Genomic DNA, 17,304 nt, shown 5'->3' on the forward strand with positions numbered 1-17,304 from the left:
AGATAAATGTCAAATTTCCGAAGATAATCACAAAGAAGAAGGAAATAAGGAGGACGTAGGACGAAGAGGGAGTAGAGATCAGAGCACATCAGAGCAACTTAGCACTTAGAGCAATTTAGACATCTTTTTCCGTTTTTACTAATCGAGCTGCGACTCAACTAGTTTAGATTTAGGTCTCTAGACTAGCGAACGTACCGACAGCTCTTGTAGCCAAGGTTTTTACTTGTTGTTCACGCTCAAACGCGAATTCGGAAATAAGATCCTCTTATTCTCTTTTTCTGCTTATTTTCTTTTTATTCTTTCATATTGATCGTGTCGTGTGTGGCCCAGCAGATTATCGGGACCTTCAGGAAAGGCTAGGTTAACTTGGCTTTCCTCCGATTAACAAAACTCGACGGTGTGAATTTCGGTTCCCACATATATAATGTTGATCCCGCGCATGGGCGCGGGTCTTAGCCTAGTGATGTCATTATTTCAGCGGAAAACTTAACTTTCATCTATGCTATATCATCGCTGCAGATAGGAACTGAGACTCAGTTCCTATCTGCAACAATTGGTTTGTGAACATATTAAATCATAACATATGTTTTTGTTTCTCGAAGATGATGCGAAGACCTTTGCATGATTGCATCAACCACCTTATAAGTCAACAACAGCCAAAGTGCTCTTAGTCTCAAGCATTGACAGTTTTTCACAGAGTCAACTATGCGGCCTTCAAACCAGAGCTTATATCGTTTACGGAGGAACTCAGGCTTCTTGCTTAGGTCGTACTCCTACTCATCGAGTTTTCACTGGCGCGTTGAGACCCTTGTTTGTTAGATCCAGGAGCTCACTGTCTGCAGAAGTGTTAATGGCGAGTGATCAGCCAGAACGCATGACTCCGATGCCGCCTCTATCTAGAGTCAGGCTCATGTTTTCGTCGGCTCCTCTCCGCATCTTAATGCAGTGTAACCTAAACTCAGTATTTCCCGACTCTGTCTACTACTATCCTTCAGAAGCAAGTTGTACCATCGACGACTCTGTGTTTAGTCCTACTCAGGCAGTTTCTCCGCACCTCACTGCAACGTCAAGAGATCAATGCATCCTCTGAGACAGTTTTCAGCTGCTCTTAAAACCCATTGATTGGATCTTTCAACGTCGATTTCGACTTCAGCGCGTTCCATCGAATTCATGCTCTAAGATTACAAATGAAGTTTCTCTATAGATCTTTTCTTTCCTTAGCCATATCTATCATTTGTCATGTTTAAGTTATTCTCGCTTTTCAGTTTACCGTCGAATATTTTTAATCGCTTTCGTCCATTGAGCCTTTAATTTATAATATAATCAGTTGTCTAAAATATAAAAAAAAAACAAAAACGGCCTTATATAAAACAACATGGGAGAATTAGTCTTACCCATATTGAAAGCCCATATTTGAAATTTGCCCATGATGAGACACATCCAGCCCAACCCACACAACAGGAGAGACGAACTTACGAAGGTGCCCTTCCGTAGCTGCACTCCTGCAACTCATTCTGACAGTCTCTCTCCTTTGTAGTTCTCCAAGTCATTCTCTCTCCCTTCTCTTTCTTCTTTCTTACTCTCATTCTTTTTTTTTTCTTTCTCTTTCTTTGAATGTCTTTGCTGATCCATCATTTTTAAATCAAGATACATAAAATTTTGGATGCCAATTTCTTGAAATTTCAACGAAATCCAAAGATGATGTGATACCAAATCTTGATAAAACTAGTGAAATTTATGATAGTGATTCCATTGATGATGAAGGTTAGTAATTCTCATATATCTTTTATTTACAGTTAGAACGCATGTGTTACCATTTTTGGGGTATGATGTATTATCATATATTTATAGAAATATGATACATGTAAAAAATGTTAACACTATAGTATATGTTAAGATACTTATTTAATTACCAAGTTAAGTGGTATATGTAGGCGTTAAACAAATCAATAACACGATACCAATTTTTATAATTCAGTATTAGTTATTAATCCAATATATAATTTATCATGTAACAAATAAGTTAGTTACTAAAATATAAGTTAACGAGTAAAACAACACATAGCATGTAATAATAGTTATGGTACGTTGTTAATAATTAATGTATCATTTAAAATTTATAGTAGCTGTTAACATAGGTATTAGCTGAAACTTATCTTGTAACACATATAATAAACATACATATTTACATAGATGTAATATTTTTTTTCTACACGGTAATAAATATATTAGTTGTTAAGCCTCATATTATTTTTCATTAGAACATAAATCATATTTTGATGTAGTGATTTGTTATAGGCAATTTATGAATGTAACATATTAAACTTTACTATTATACCTTTAACAGTTTTAATAGCAACAATCTAACTATTTCATATTAGTTGGTATCAAACTCAAGTCATTGAATTGATTCACTTGTCTAACGTTGTTTTTTTTTAAAAAATAACTATAAGATGAGATGAGATGAAAGAAAAGTAGGAGAGAAAAGAAAAATAGGAGAGAAAGTGAAAAATAGTTCGGAAAAAAGATGAGAAAGAACTAGAAAAAAAAAATAAAAATAGAAAGGACTAAAAATGAGATGAGAGATAGCTAGAGAATAACTTGTGTGTTTCGGGGAATGAAAAACAGACATGCACAAATAGGTTTCAGAGGGACTGACACTACTGACCTATGGATGTACATGCAGGAAGGGCAAAATCTTCATACAAATATTAATGTCCACTCATGTGTATAGAGCTAATTAGGGACCCGATTATGGGTATAGAAGCCAATTAACTCAAATAACATCATGGGAGTGTGATCTCAAGTATGTTGCAAAAATTTACGTATTACGGCCCAAAAGCCTAATAATGTAATATCAAACATAACTGGCAGCTTTTCGGGCCAGTAGATTTAACAGTTTTTTTTTAGTGAAATTTGATAGGATTTAAGAGATTTTAATATCTTTTGTCTGAAAGTATCAACCAACCCATATAGTCAAAAGTCAAATCCTCATCCCCATAAGGCATACACAAACGTGTGTGATTGTAAAGCTTAACTAGAGCGGATGTTAATTTTTTTTATATAAATGAATATCTATTAGTATAAGTGATAATATATATTTTAAAATTTATCTGTTTAAGAAATTGTTTAGCATGAAATTTCTAAATATAATAATTTTATAGTTTATATTGAATAGTTTTATTTTATCATGTAAACCCTTAATTATATCATCTATTTATTTAGAATATGATCTCTAAATTTACGCAAATGTATTTTTATTTTTAGTGGATCAAATTTTTATGATTATGTATAATAAAATTATTGCATACTATTTATTATGTATAGGTGGAATTAGTAAAATAAGTACCATATAATGCATGTATTAAATTACGAAATGTATATATGAAATTAATTATTTTTAAATACACATATATATAATAAAATAGAAAAATACGAACAATACTAAAAGCTAGGTTTATTAATTACTAGGATCGGCCCGGGCTACGCCCGGGTTTTTGTTTAAATTTAAATTTTGATTATATATTTTGTATGTTTATTTTAATATATAAATTTTATAATTTATCATAAACATATAAGTAGCTATCGACAAATATAAAATAATTTTAAATTATTCAATCTTTTTGTCTTACGCTATTCAAATAATTGTGTATCCATTTTTTTGTTATTCAAAATTATATATAAAGTGAAGAGCAGAATGATCAAAAATTAATTAAATTTTAGTTATGGTGTTTAATTGGTTAAATTGTTTTAATGTTTCAATTCACTTAAAACTATTTATAACATTTTTTCCAATTAGTCTCTAAGTAATTTAATGGACTATCTCCTTAAATTTACAACCAATAGTATATTTTTTAAAAGAATATTTAAAATTTTCAAAAATTTATGATTATATAACACCAACAAAATTTACTTAACCCGATTTGCTTAACTAATTGATTTAGTTAATGAATTAGTTATATTTTGACTGAAGCTTTTTCAATGAGAAAAAAAATGAGTAGAAGCATTTTATGTTTTTTTTTTAAAACTGTAATGACATGGTTTGCTTAACCAATTGGTTTAGTTAATGAATTAGTTAACATTTAAACCAGAGCATTTCTCTGGTTTTTTAACTGTGTGTATAAGTGTTCCTACATATCTAATTATTTATCTTTTGGTCAAAACATAGCTAATTATTTAATACCTTTTTCTATCAAAATAACATAGTGATTTGATAAAAAAATAGTGATTAGTGTAAGGCTATTTTTTTTTTATTTCAAAATGTACTAACGTAAATGCATAGTGCCTAGAATCGATCCCGCGCATATGGATGTAATGTATTTTTTGTTTGAATTCTTTTCTTTTGTATGCAATTTTTATTTGCTTTTTGGATTTGTATTAGGATGTTTTGATTGTTACTATATATTTGCGAATGTTACCAATTTGGGGTCTTTTTTTTAAGTTACATTGAAATACCAATATTACATATTTCTTGGCATGAAGTTCATTCTTGCTTGTGTTTTTTTTTTTACTAAAGTTTGTGTTTTGTTGGTATTACATTTCTATAGTTTTTTTATGGTTCTTGGTCTTTAATATTCGTTGTGTTAATAGTCCTGATCTTTTATGGGTATTGTAAATGTCAAGTGCATTCTAGCTTGTATTTTGTTGGTATTGCTTTTTTATAGTATTTTCTGGTTCTTGGTCTTTAATATTTGTTGTGTTAATAGTCCTGATCTTTTATGGGTATTGTAAATTTTGTTTAGTTAGATTTTTCATTTTTTTGGTTTAAAATTTAAGGGATTAAATTATGATAATTGTCCAGTATATGCATGTATATGTCGTCCACTGCTCATTTTGTTTTAATAAAAATCTAGATTAAGACTCGCGCCTTGCGCGGAATAAACATTATATATAAAAATTATTTTATGTATTATATGTTCTTACATATTATGAAATAATAAATATATATTGAATAATTAAAAGTCAGTAACTATTACATATATAATTAAATTGGTGCGAACGTATAAATCAATTTTATTAATCCAAACAATTTTTTAAAAAATTTGATAGGATATGTAATTAAATTTAAATGATATTAACATACATAATATATTTTTACTATTAATGTCTATTAAATGATTCTTTCTACTCATATATTTTTCTTATCATGTAGGGATAATGATCTAATATTAGAAAAAGTTCCCAAAATTCTTATTTAGGATTCCTATTATTTGTAGGGAAAAAATATTCTTGCACGCTAGAGAAATATAGAAATTCTTGCTCGTTAGAGAAATATAGAGAAAGCACTTCATGTCTTCCATGTATTTTCATCTTCAGGTCGTGTATATATTATAGCTTACTTGGAGACATAATCAAATGTAATCTGACAAAATATGTCACAACTTTGGCTGATGGCTCTTTCAAGAATAGTTTGTTTCCTACATCTGTTCCAACCATTTTCCAGTTATTAGAAGCATCTTTCACACAAAGCTATCATGTAATATAGAAAAAAAAAACAAAAAAATTGAAATAATTGACATTAACAGCAACAAAATTAAATTGCACCAAATAGAAAGTAAAAAAAAAAGAAACAATATGAGCTTGGTGTCAAGACGGTTGCGCACACAATTCAAGTAGACAGTTTAGTCATGTTTTATATCTTTACATTGACAGCATTTGTGCATGATGCAATAAAAATAATGAATGCAAATACTAAAAGAATTCGAGCTTCTAAAACTTTCTATACTATTAACAGTATATTTCTTATATAGCAATAACAATATACTTGTGTAGAGTGACCTTTATATATAAATATTCCTTACATAATTGGCTAATTATAAATTTCATTTCCAAGCTATACTAAGTTGTATGTACACAAAAAAACTGTATGAGAACAAAAAAAAAGGCCTAAGCTGTTTCCTTAAAATACCAACCTGCATCACATGCCTTCGATTTTTACCATTTGATAAGGCTTCAAGATTTTTGTTGTTCAAAAATAAAAGAGCATAAGATGGTTACCTAGTTAGTGCTTCAATCAACTGATGTACCTGAGTGAAAAGGATACAAAATTTTACCAAGAGAATTGGTGAGAAAGGAAAATAGCGAGAGAAGTGATCACCACATCATCAAACCTCTTGTTAGTGTGAAAGTACCCAACAATACTCAAACCTTAGAGCCACGTAATGCTCCACTATCTAAACACAGATAAATAGCAAAAAAATAATGTTTTTTGCATCGAAAACACATGGATACACACTAAATCTCTCTCAAACACATCTATAGAACAATGTTGCGCTTGTGGTTAAACCCAAAAAATCCAAGATCTAAATTTTCTATGTTAAAAAGACACACCATTTAGACTTTACTGACAATCAAACAACATACATAACATCAAGGAGACAATTTAATTCCGTAGAGGAACTAAAACTCCACAATCTGTAATCCAATATCAAAGTTCTGATTCAAATCATAAGATGAAGAAGAGAGATTGACCATGATGAGCAAGATCTCGAGAGGAGGGAGGAGAGCGAGGTTAGAGTGAAAGGTGGTGAGACGGTTGAGACGTCCTCGAATCCGCTAACAGTGAACAGAGTACCCGCCTTGAGACGGTGGTGCCGGAAGGTGTCGAAACGGTTGACATTACGGTGGCTAGCATGAGTGTCGACTGAATCACATGTGAAAAAAAGCCTAATCAGCAAACAGTTTCAAGATTTCTCATTCAAAAGAGTTTAAATCAATATCTGAATACATAAGTTTGGATAATTATGAGTTAAAACGCCCATGTAGTTTAAGAACAAGCTGTTAAAGAGTTTTAAGAATGAAATACCTTATCATCGAAGAGGATTATGTCAACTCCCATCAACTCGTCACAGCGTTGCGATTTTCAGTTTCTGAGCAGCCGCACCTTGACGACGGAAGATCAACAGCCGAATTTCAATTCAGCAAGTAAAACGGAATTTAGTCATTATATAGAGAAAGAAATTTTAGAATGCAATTGGAATTGTGAGGATGATTCTCCTGAGATGAGGCCTTACCTTTTTATAATGGGAGATCCACCGCTAGGAAGAGGGATAAGAACCATTGAATGTGTAATCGTGGATCCAGTGGATCGAAATAGTTAAGACTTCATTAATGACGATGAATCAACACATGTTTTAAAGCCTAAGAGGAGATGAATCAAAAACAAAACGACGCCGACATAGACATAGAAACGTATCAAAAGTACTTATCTCCATGATTGCAGACGGTAGAGTTTATGAAACTTGAACAACCTCTATGAGCGACTAACTTGATCACAGTCTCAAAGCGAAGATGTTCGAAGAAGACGACGGCGTGAACACATCTTGCTTTTAGGTTTCAATTAAGGCTTTGGGCTGAATTAACTTGAATATATTGAGGGGCCCATATGACCTTTGAACAAAATCGTGAAATAAAAAAAAATAGTCGAAGTCCAAAGTCTTTTAAGCAGTTTTTTTTTTTTTAAAGTGACACGTGTCAGCACCACATAGTACGGATTTGTGATCTGGATGCTGAGGTGGCTTCACCGGAAGAGAGCAAACTATCTTTTATATATAAAGATTATTACCATAATTTTTAGTTAGAATTTAATTTTGAAAATGTATTAATTAAAGAAAGAAAGACAAAAATCCTAAAAGATAGGTTAATTAATAACTTTGGTAAATGATCTAGGGTTTCTATGGTCTCTCGACGTGGGATCTGCGAGGCGGTTTGGTTTGGGATAGATTATCATCACGGTGCTGATTATGGAAATATACGGAAGCGAGAGGGAGATATGGCAGAGAGGATTCTACTGGAGTTTCGATGGATTGGTTCGGTAAAAGAAAAGAGGGGATCTGGGAGATTGAGGAGATCATCGAGATATGCAGTCCCGATCTGGATTTCAGTCATCATCAAGACGAAATCACTGCTTTGTGGAGGTATCATTCAAAAGGAAGTGGCAATAATATCTCAGAGGGATGACGAAGAGGAGAAGGTTCGGGTCACGGGGATATGGCGAAGAGACAGGGTACCCGTAAGGGGTTGTTCAAGCCAACGGTAAGCACAGGAGGAACTAAGATGAAGATAGTTCAGGCGTTGCTTTCTCCTCGTAAAAGAGCTGCAGCCAAGACGGGTTCTCGACAAGGAGATATCTCCAAACAAATGGAGGACAAGGGCACCTCAAATCCGCAATCTAGTCAACATAAACCTTATAATATTTTATGGATCAAGTCTATCTAGCAGCGAGTTTGAGTGAGCAGGTTATGGTTCATGAGGTCTGGTTTTCAAATTATTCAATAAGCTTTGCGAGCATCTTTATTGTCTTTGTTTCCAAGGTCTTTTATGGTTTCAATTTTTTCTTTGTTCTTGCGGTTGTTCACAAGGCTTCCTTTTAAGGTTAAGCAATGGAATAAAATTTGTTTTTTGGATTGTTGGTGCTGGTGTTATGTAGAGCAGATAGCTATATCTTATATTTACATTGACTTTGATTGCTCTGTTGAAGGGAGGATGTATTGGAATGTATTCAGGTTTATTTATAACTTTTGGATCGTTTCAACATACTTGGTATACGGACAAGTATTGGAACTCATATCAGGTTATGAAAAATGGGATTGTTTGGCCTCTTCACACCAAATACAGAAGAAGACACAATTCAGTGTTCTTATGATGCACATGGGTAAGAAGGTTTTGGGAGGGCTCATTAACCTTACATGTCAACAGACACACCAAAGACATGCTATTCGATATAATGGCATAGAAGAAGGGTATTCATGGATTGTCCCACAGCAGAGTCGGACTGGAAGTATAGAGGTAATGGCTTGGAAAACAAGGATTAATCTACGGAGTTCATATTTTGTTAACTGGATACGGGTATGTAGAAATGAGGGAACACAGTATTTTTTGGGAGACAGCATGGATAGTTTCTGGACAATAAGTTTAACGATTAAGTGCAGTATCTCTGTTTTTTCATTGCTATTTGTTGGCTCTTTGGTTCTCGTAAGTTTTTTATCTCAAGTTTATGAATTGGAATAAAGATGGTTTAGTTGGTTTTTACATCTGTTGTGTGGTGGTTCTATTGCGAAGAAATCTCATGTGGTTGGGTGCTTATTGGTGTAATTTATGTTCCACAGGAATTTATAAGTCAACTGGTCTTTACTTGGTTCGTTGGAATATATTGGCATCATTATTTATTATGAAGCAGATTCTGTACTTCGTCTCCTTAAACCAAGTGCAGTTGCAGTCAAGATGTTTGGAACTGCAGTGCGCTAACTGGTTTCAAGGTGATTGTCGGCTATTTTCATCAAAGATTCAAGACTAGGGCTTTACGTTTTTTCAGATATTTAGTGTTATAAAGGGTTTAACCGGCTCTTCAAATTTAGATTGGGCAGTACGTTTCAAATTTCTCTCTAGCTATATGGAGATTACCACTTCAAAGCCAAGTTTGTAACCTAGACTTGGAAAAGAATTATGCACGAGAGTTATTAAATGTTAAGGTTTTTACTGATTTAACAGAATGCTATTTTAAGGTTATTTCTCGGGTGGGGAAGGAAAATAGGACATCTGGTGGAATTTTAATATTGGTCTTAAACAAGGTTGGATTATGTGCGTTAATGAGATTATCTTTTTATTCTAACGAGGCCTTCTTCACAAACTATGGGGATATTGTGGTGTTGGTACGGTTTGGGGGTTTGAGGACATACTTTAACAATACGGGTGTAACTGGTTCACTGGTTGTAAGTTTTTCAGATTTTTCACGACTTTATTTTGTTCCTAACTGTGGCTGGAATAGTGATTGTCAATTGGTTGGAAAAAATTGGTATAATGGTTCTTATCGGAATGTTGGAATAAGATGGTGTCCTGTTGTTGTATCTAGTGTTGATGTAAGATCTTTGGGTATCATTAAACCCGAATATCCTCGCTCAAATGAGCAATACAAAACAAATATTTTTTATGAAAATTTTGAGCAGGAATTGTAGAGGAACCGGAAGTCATTGGACTATAAATTATCTTAGGGAGATATGACATAAACATAAACCAGATTTTTTATTTTTATCTGAAACAAAACATGATTTTGATTTTGTGCAAAGGTTTCAATCACACTATTGTTATGATAATTTGGTTACTTTGGACCCAAATGGGAGGAATAGTGGTTTAACTCTTTTTTATAACAACGAGTACCAAGTTAAAGTTCTATATTCGAGCAATAGAATGATAGATATAGAAACGATGGCTATTGGAAAACAAGTTTTTCTTACTTTTGTCTATGGAGACCCGGTCCAAAAATTAAGAGAACAAGTTTCGGAACGATTAACTTGGTATGGGTTATCACGATCTGAACCTTGGTTTATTATTGGAGATTTAAATGAGATTACTGGAAATCACGAAAAGGATGGAGGTTCCCTAAGAAGTGCAACTTCATTCATCCCTTTTAATAATATGATAAGGAATAGTGGATTACTAGAATTTTCGGCTCGTGTAAATAAAATGTCATGGCAAGGAAGGAGAGGTAAAGGAAAATGAGCAGTGACGATCCGATGTCGACTGGATCGAGCCTTGGCAAATGAGGAGTGGCATACACTCTTTCCATGTTCTTATACATAATACTTAGGTATGGTGGCATCGGATCATAGACCTGTGGTAGCTTTTTTAGAGAATAAAATATCAAGAAAAAGATGACAGTTTAGATTTGACAAGCGATGGATTGGTTAAGAAGGCCTTATGGAATCAATTGTGACAGGCTGGACTGAAAGTTCTGAAGGCCAGGCAGAGGATTTCGTAACAAAAATTGGTAATTGTCGTCACGAAATAGCCTCATGGCGCAAAAACAAATAACCATATGAGAAGGACAAAATTAAAGACCTTCAACAGGCACTGGAAGAAGTACAAACAGATAACAATAGGTCACAAGAAGATATTCTCGATGCTTCCTGGAAATTACAAGATGCTTATAAGGATGAGGAGGAATACTGGTATCAGAACAGTCGGAACATGTGGTATTCATCTGGGGATCTTAATACTAAATTCTACCATGCTCTAACAAAACAACGTCGGGTTCGTAATAACATATGAAAACAATATTGAAAAGGTGACGATTGATTATTTTTAGGGTTTGTTTAGTACTACCTCTCCAACGGACTTCGAGTGTTTCCTAGAGGAAGTAGCACCATCTATTTCCCCCCAGATGAATCAAATATTACTAAGGATAGCAACGGAGGAGGAAGTCCGACATGCTTTATTCATGATGCATCCTGAGAAAGCGCAAGGTCCGGACGGAATGACAGCTCTTTTCTTTCAGCATTCCTGGCATGTTATTAAAAAGGATATAGTGGAGATGGTGAATAATTTTCTGACTGCAGGAGATTTGGATTCACGATTAAATATTACTAATATATGTATGATTCGTAAAACAGAGAGACCCATAAGGATGACGGAATTAAGGCCAATAAGCCTATGCAATGTCGGCTATAAGATTATTTCGAAAGTCTTATGTCAAAGACTAAAATTATGCCTTCCACGGCTAATATCGGAGACACAATCGGCGTTTGTGGCAGAAAGGCTAATATCAGATAATATCCTGATAGCCCAGAAAATGTTTCATGGACTGCTAGCAAATAGGTCTTGTTAAAATAAGTTTATGGCAATCAAAACGGAAATGAGCAAAGCGTATGATAGGATAAAGTGGAACTTTATTGAGGCTCTTCTTCTCAAAATGGGTTTTGATTCTCATTGGGTCAAATTGATGTTGGACTGTATATCTTCGGTTCAATATATGATACTCCTTAATGGTTAGCCACGGGGTCTTATAATCCCTCATCGGGGTTTACGTCAAGGGGATCCGTTATCTCGTTATTTATTTATTACGTGCACAGAGGCTTTGATTGCAAATATCAAAAAGGCCGAGAGGATGAAACAATTAACGGGTATGAAGGTAGCAAGAGCTTGTCGAGCAATTTCTCATTTGCTATTTGCAGATGATAGTGTTTTCTTTTGTAAGGCAGAAAAAGAAGAATGTCAAACTATTCTCAGAATTTTGAAGGAATATGAGGTTATATCAGGACAACAAATAAATTTTCAGAAATCTTCAATTCAATTTGGACATAAGATTGAAGAATCCAGTCGACAAGAATTGAGAGATATTTTGGGGATTCAGAATCTAGGTGGAATGGGATCTTACTTGGGGTTGCCGGAAAGCCTTAGAGGATCTAAGGTACAAGTCTTTAGGTTTGTACAAGATCGTTTGAATAATAGGGTTAATGGATGGACTTTTAAGTTTTTCACTAAAGGAGGAAAGGAGGTGATCATCAAATCGGTGGTTACGGCTTTACCAAATCATGTGATGTCTTGTTATCGGCTACTAAAGACTACAGTAAAGAAGTTGACGAGTGTCGTCGCCCAGTTTTGGTGGAGTCCAGGAGGAAGTACAAAAGGCATGCATTGGAAATCATGGGATAAAGTATGCGCAAACAAAGATCATGGTGGATTAGGCTTCAAGGATCTTACTGATTTTAATATGGCTATGCTTGAAAAGCAATTGTGGCGTTTGATAGAAAAACCAAACACTCTTTTTTCTCGAGTTTTCAAAGGACGGTAATTTAGAAATGCTTCACCCCTTGAACCGATCCGTTCATATTCCCCGTCATATGGCTGGAGGAGTATCATATCTGCTAGATCTCTGGTTAGCAAAGAACTAATTAAAAGGGTGGGAACAGGTCCGTCTATTTCGGTATGGAATGACCCCTGGATCCCAACCACTCGCCCGAGACCAGCAAACAAAATATTTCACAATAGTTACCCAGATATCACAGTGGATTCTCTCATTAACTTGGAATCCCGAATATGGAACTTACAGGCAATTCATGATTTGGTGGATCCCTGGGATGACAAAATTATTGAAAGTATTCCACTGAGTAGAAATCAGCTGGAAGATAGAGATGGATGGCATTTCACTAGCAATGAAAAATACACGGTAAAATCAGGGTACAAGGTAGAACGAGTCTACCCTGATAAGGAAAGACCTCCAGAATTTTATGGACCCACTGTGGATATATTGAAAGCTTTTTTTTGGAAGGTGAGATGCCCTCCGAAAATAAAACATTTCTTATGGCAACTCTTTTCAGGGTGTATAGCTGTACTGAAAATTCTAAAAGCAAGAGGAATAAAAGGAGATATATGTTGTGCAAGATGTGGAGCTCCAGAAGAATCAATAAATCATGTATTCTTTGAATGTCCTCCAGCACGTCAGGTGTGGGCGCTTTCAAAGATACCACCGAATCCTCATATTTTTCCTCTCAGTTCTATTTTCGCAAATATAGATCATCTTTTTTGGAGAGTTACCCCAAAAATGGATTATCATCAATTTGCATGGATACTATGGTATATTTGGAAAAGTCAGAACAACAAAGTATTTAGTAATCTGAAAATTGATCCATGAGATACGCTTAAATTAGCGGAACTAGAATCAACACTTTGGGCGGAGGCACAAGTAGTAAGTGACCAGAGGTTTGCACATCAAGTGCAGGACAAGATAGTACCATCAATTCCAAGAACATGGTGTTTCATAGATGGTTCCTAGAAAGATAAAGAACAATTTTCAGGACAAGGTTGGTACAGTACTTTAGCGGGTTTTGATGGATTGTTAGGGGCAAGGAATGTAAGGACAAGCCTTTCACCTCTTCATTCGGAAGTGGAAGCGCTAATTTGGGCAATAGAATGTATGAAGAATTTAAGGCAATTTCAGGTCACCTTTGCAACGGATTGTTCTCAATTGGTAAAGATGGTTTCAGAACCAGAAGAATGACCAGCATTTTGACAGTTATCTGGAAGACATTAAGCATTTGAAAAGAAGCTTCTTAAACTCAGAGATCATTCATGTACCTCGGACGGAGAATCAAAAGGCGGATACCTTAGCACGCAGTGCTAGGAAACAACCGTCTTTTGTCGTTCACATGGATGCGGAGTTATCGGTTTGGTTTACAGAGTCAGTATGAGTCTGTAGATGTTTGATGTCCAAAAAAAAAAAAAACTTCAGTAAATAAGTTAAAAAACTAAGGGGTATTTTATTTTTGTACTTCTCTTTTAATAATATAGATAATTTAATAGGATATGTAAATTTATGTCAACTAGGTGTTTGGCCCGCGGATGCGGGCATAACTATTTTATAGCTACTGATTAATACATTCATTACTAAATAAAAACTACAATATATATTATAATTTATATTTTCATCTAAAAATTATTATGTCTTATAATATTTTTTGTAATTTTATTTGTATACTACAGTACATATTTAGGAAATATCTTTTTTTTTTAAACATATCATCTTTTCAATTATATAAAATTAAGAATTTACTTGATGAATATTTAATTATGTGTTTCTGTTTTTTTTTTTTAATTTTTAACTTTTAACTTTTATTAAAATATTTTTTTCAGATAACAACACAATATATATATGAGTTATCTTTTTATTTTAAAATATATTTTTGATTTTGGATAATTCTTATCATTATTAATTTTAATCAATTATCTAAAACAATTAAAATTCGTTTTTATTTTGTGGTTACTTTATATATTTTATTCATTAAGGGTATAAACCATATTAACAACTTTAACTTTTAAGGTGAGAGCTCGAATACGAAAAATCACTTTGCAAATAATAGTATAGATATAGGATGAGTTAAAGAGCATAACAAACCAAGTAAACCCCAATTATAAGAATTACCCTCAGTTTTTATATCTCCTTAATCTCTCCGCCTTCTCTCTAAAAGTTCTTCAAAACTTCATCTCTGTTCACCGGCTCCGGCTGCTTCCTCAGAGCCGGAGTCAGGTTTTGTTTTTAGTTTCATGTTTCGTTTCGCTTTTGGTTTTCATTGGGTGGTTTGCATGTTGATTTTGATGGTGATAAGCTTAACCTTCAGATCTGTCCTTGATCTGTTTTGTATTAGCTTGCTTTGAGGTCCTAGATCTGCAAGAACTACGGTGGAGGTGTGTCTGCAAGTTGCATGTGTCTCATCTCCTTTGTTGATGTCTTTGCCTGATCTCCATTTCGATCCTTGATCCGGTTGTTTCTCAATCTGATGATGGAATGGTTTGTGGCTATTTGCTCCCTGTTTACAACTCAGAGGTCTGATTGAGTCCTCGTCTCTCACTTGTTTCATCAAAGGCATCTCCTTGTCACTCCTTTATCGAGTCCGACTACACGTGGGTCCGCCTCTGATCTACGGGGTCCTCTATAACCTACGGATAGTAGAATCTAATTTCTACTGTATGTTTTGGAAAATTTAGTTCAAAAACAGTTAGTAATGTTATGAATATTATGGTGATGTCATTATGGCAAGTCTTAAATATACTTGTTCTCCAAGCTTTACTTGTTCTTCAAGTGGTTTTGTGCACAAACTATTGTAATCCTATATAAAAGACTCATTACTCATGGAATAATACACACCAATTTCTCCTCTTTTCTTCTTTACTTACAACACGTTATCAGCACGAAGTTCTAGCAAGCTAATAGGTATAGATTTTATTTTACAGTTTTAGTTTACTTCCATTCCTTCTTCAAACCATGTTTATTATCAATTCATGGTTTGTAAGAATGAATTCATATACAGTATGAGCTTAGGAGCTTTAGTCGACAATATTGATCTACCCTTGTTTAAAGGAAAGAAATCGTTTGATTTAAAAGAGATCTTGTCGATATTTATAATATTTATAAGCTAATGCTCAATATGATTATAGCCTACACTCGCACGTATTTTATTCATGTAAGTTAATCATATGTGATGCTTATATTTTGTTATTGAAAGTCATCACGTTGGTATCGCTTTAATTACTTATTGTTAATATTGCATTCATTCGTAAAACTAAACATGTCAAAGTTAGTATTACTTAGCATCCTTGCTACTGCATCTTGTTAAGCATATTTAAAGTTCTCATACGGCTGCTAATTTTTTTTTTTTTGCTAAATGCAGCTGCTAATTTTTTAAAGCATATTAGTTTAATAACTTACGAGCTATACGACTGCATGTTAATAAAAAGAAAAAAAAAATTTACTAGGGCTTGCGACTGTTTTAGTCATACGGCTGCACATATAACCGTTGTTGATATATGATAATTAGTAATAACATCTTATCTTTTCTTCGAAAAGGCATCATATAGACATGAGATTATTAATGTTGCTCATGTTTACGGCTGCATATTGTTATTAGAATTGTTCATTCTTATTTACGGCAGCATATTGTCTAATGGTTATTAAATTTATTAACCTATGAAACTGTGTATTGGATTCATAAAATTAGGATTATTTTAGAATTGATAAGAAATTGCATTTTAGACTTTAAGGCCAAGTAAATGCAATATATTATTTACATATATGAGTGCATACAATATTGTAAAAGTCTTATGGTTGAGTGTTTGCAATATATTATGTGTATATATGAATAGATATAATATTAGTAAAATTTATTTTTAGCATATGAAGTCACTTTACTCGAGGTATATGGTTTTACTAATATCAATGTTTACTAATGTAATAGTCATACTTACATAAGAATACTTACTGTTTGTCTTGTTATTATTTGTTTTTGGTTCAATGTTCATTGGCTACTAGTTTGAACCATTTAAGTTTTCGTAAACAATTAGTCATTGTTCTTCGTGATTAGTATTCACTTTATTGGTATTATAATTAGTATTCTGATTTTGCATAATTACTAATGACATAGCCATATTTTGTATGAGAAAATTTTAAGTCTTTCAGAATTATTTATCAAAGAGAAGATTGTAATTACCTGAAGTATGAGTGTTTGGATCACCGATTTCCCCGCGCTCTTCCAGATAAGTATTTTATTTTTATGCTTTATTTACAAGGTTAATTAAAGCTGGATTAAATAAAGTAATTTGTGTAAAATTTGGCACAAATGATATAAACTATATTCAATAAATTGATTGTGTGGTTAAAAACTTTGTTAAATAGCATATTAGTAAAAAAAAATATTGAATTAATTAATTACTATATGTATTACTTATTTCTTAATAAAATGTTTGTGATGATACATATCTCTATAGAACTTGAAATAATTTTATTATCATATTGCAATACCATTTATATATGTAGGTTTTAAGCTTAAGACTTGATCTTAAAAGAAAGTATAATCACCTGAAGTGATTACCTAAAGCTCATTATGTATTTTGCATCTAAAAAATTATAAGACCTGAAGTCTGTAAATAAATTCAACTATGTTGGATGTTAAGTTTAAAAGTAAATTTTCTTGAAGATTTTTTTTAAAGATGCATATGTATTGGAAAATACAATATCTTATACAAGTAATGTTGTCC

At 33.2% G+C, this 17,304-nt stretch overlaps 1 pseudogene; it reads right to left on the minus strand.

The window, feature by feature from the left end:
• LOC106314425 overlaps positions 1 to 6,838 on the minus strand; it is a 9,490-nt pseudogene extending 2,652 nt beyond the window's left edge.
• Positions 6,839 to 17,304: the final 10,466 nt, after the last annotated feature.

Source organism: Brassica oleracea, chromosome C9, assembly GCF_000695525.1.
Source record: "Brassica oleracea var. oleracea cultivar TO1000 chromosome C9, BOL, whole genome shotgun sequence".
In the NCBI taxonomy this organism is placed as follows: Eukaryota; Viridiplantae; Streptophyta; class Magnoliopsida; order Brassicales; family Brassicaceae; genus Brassica; species Brassica oleracea.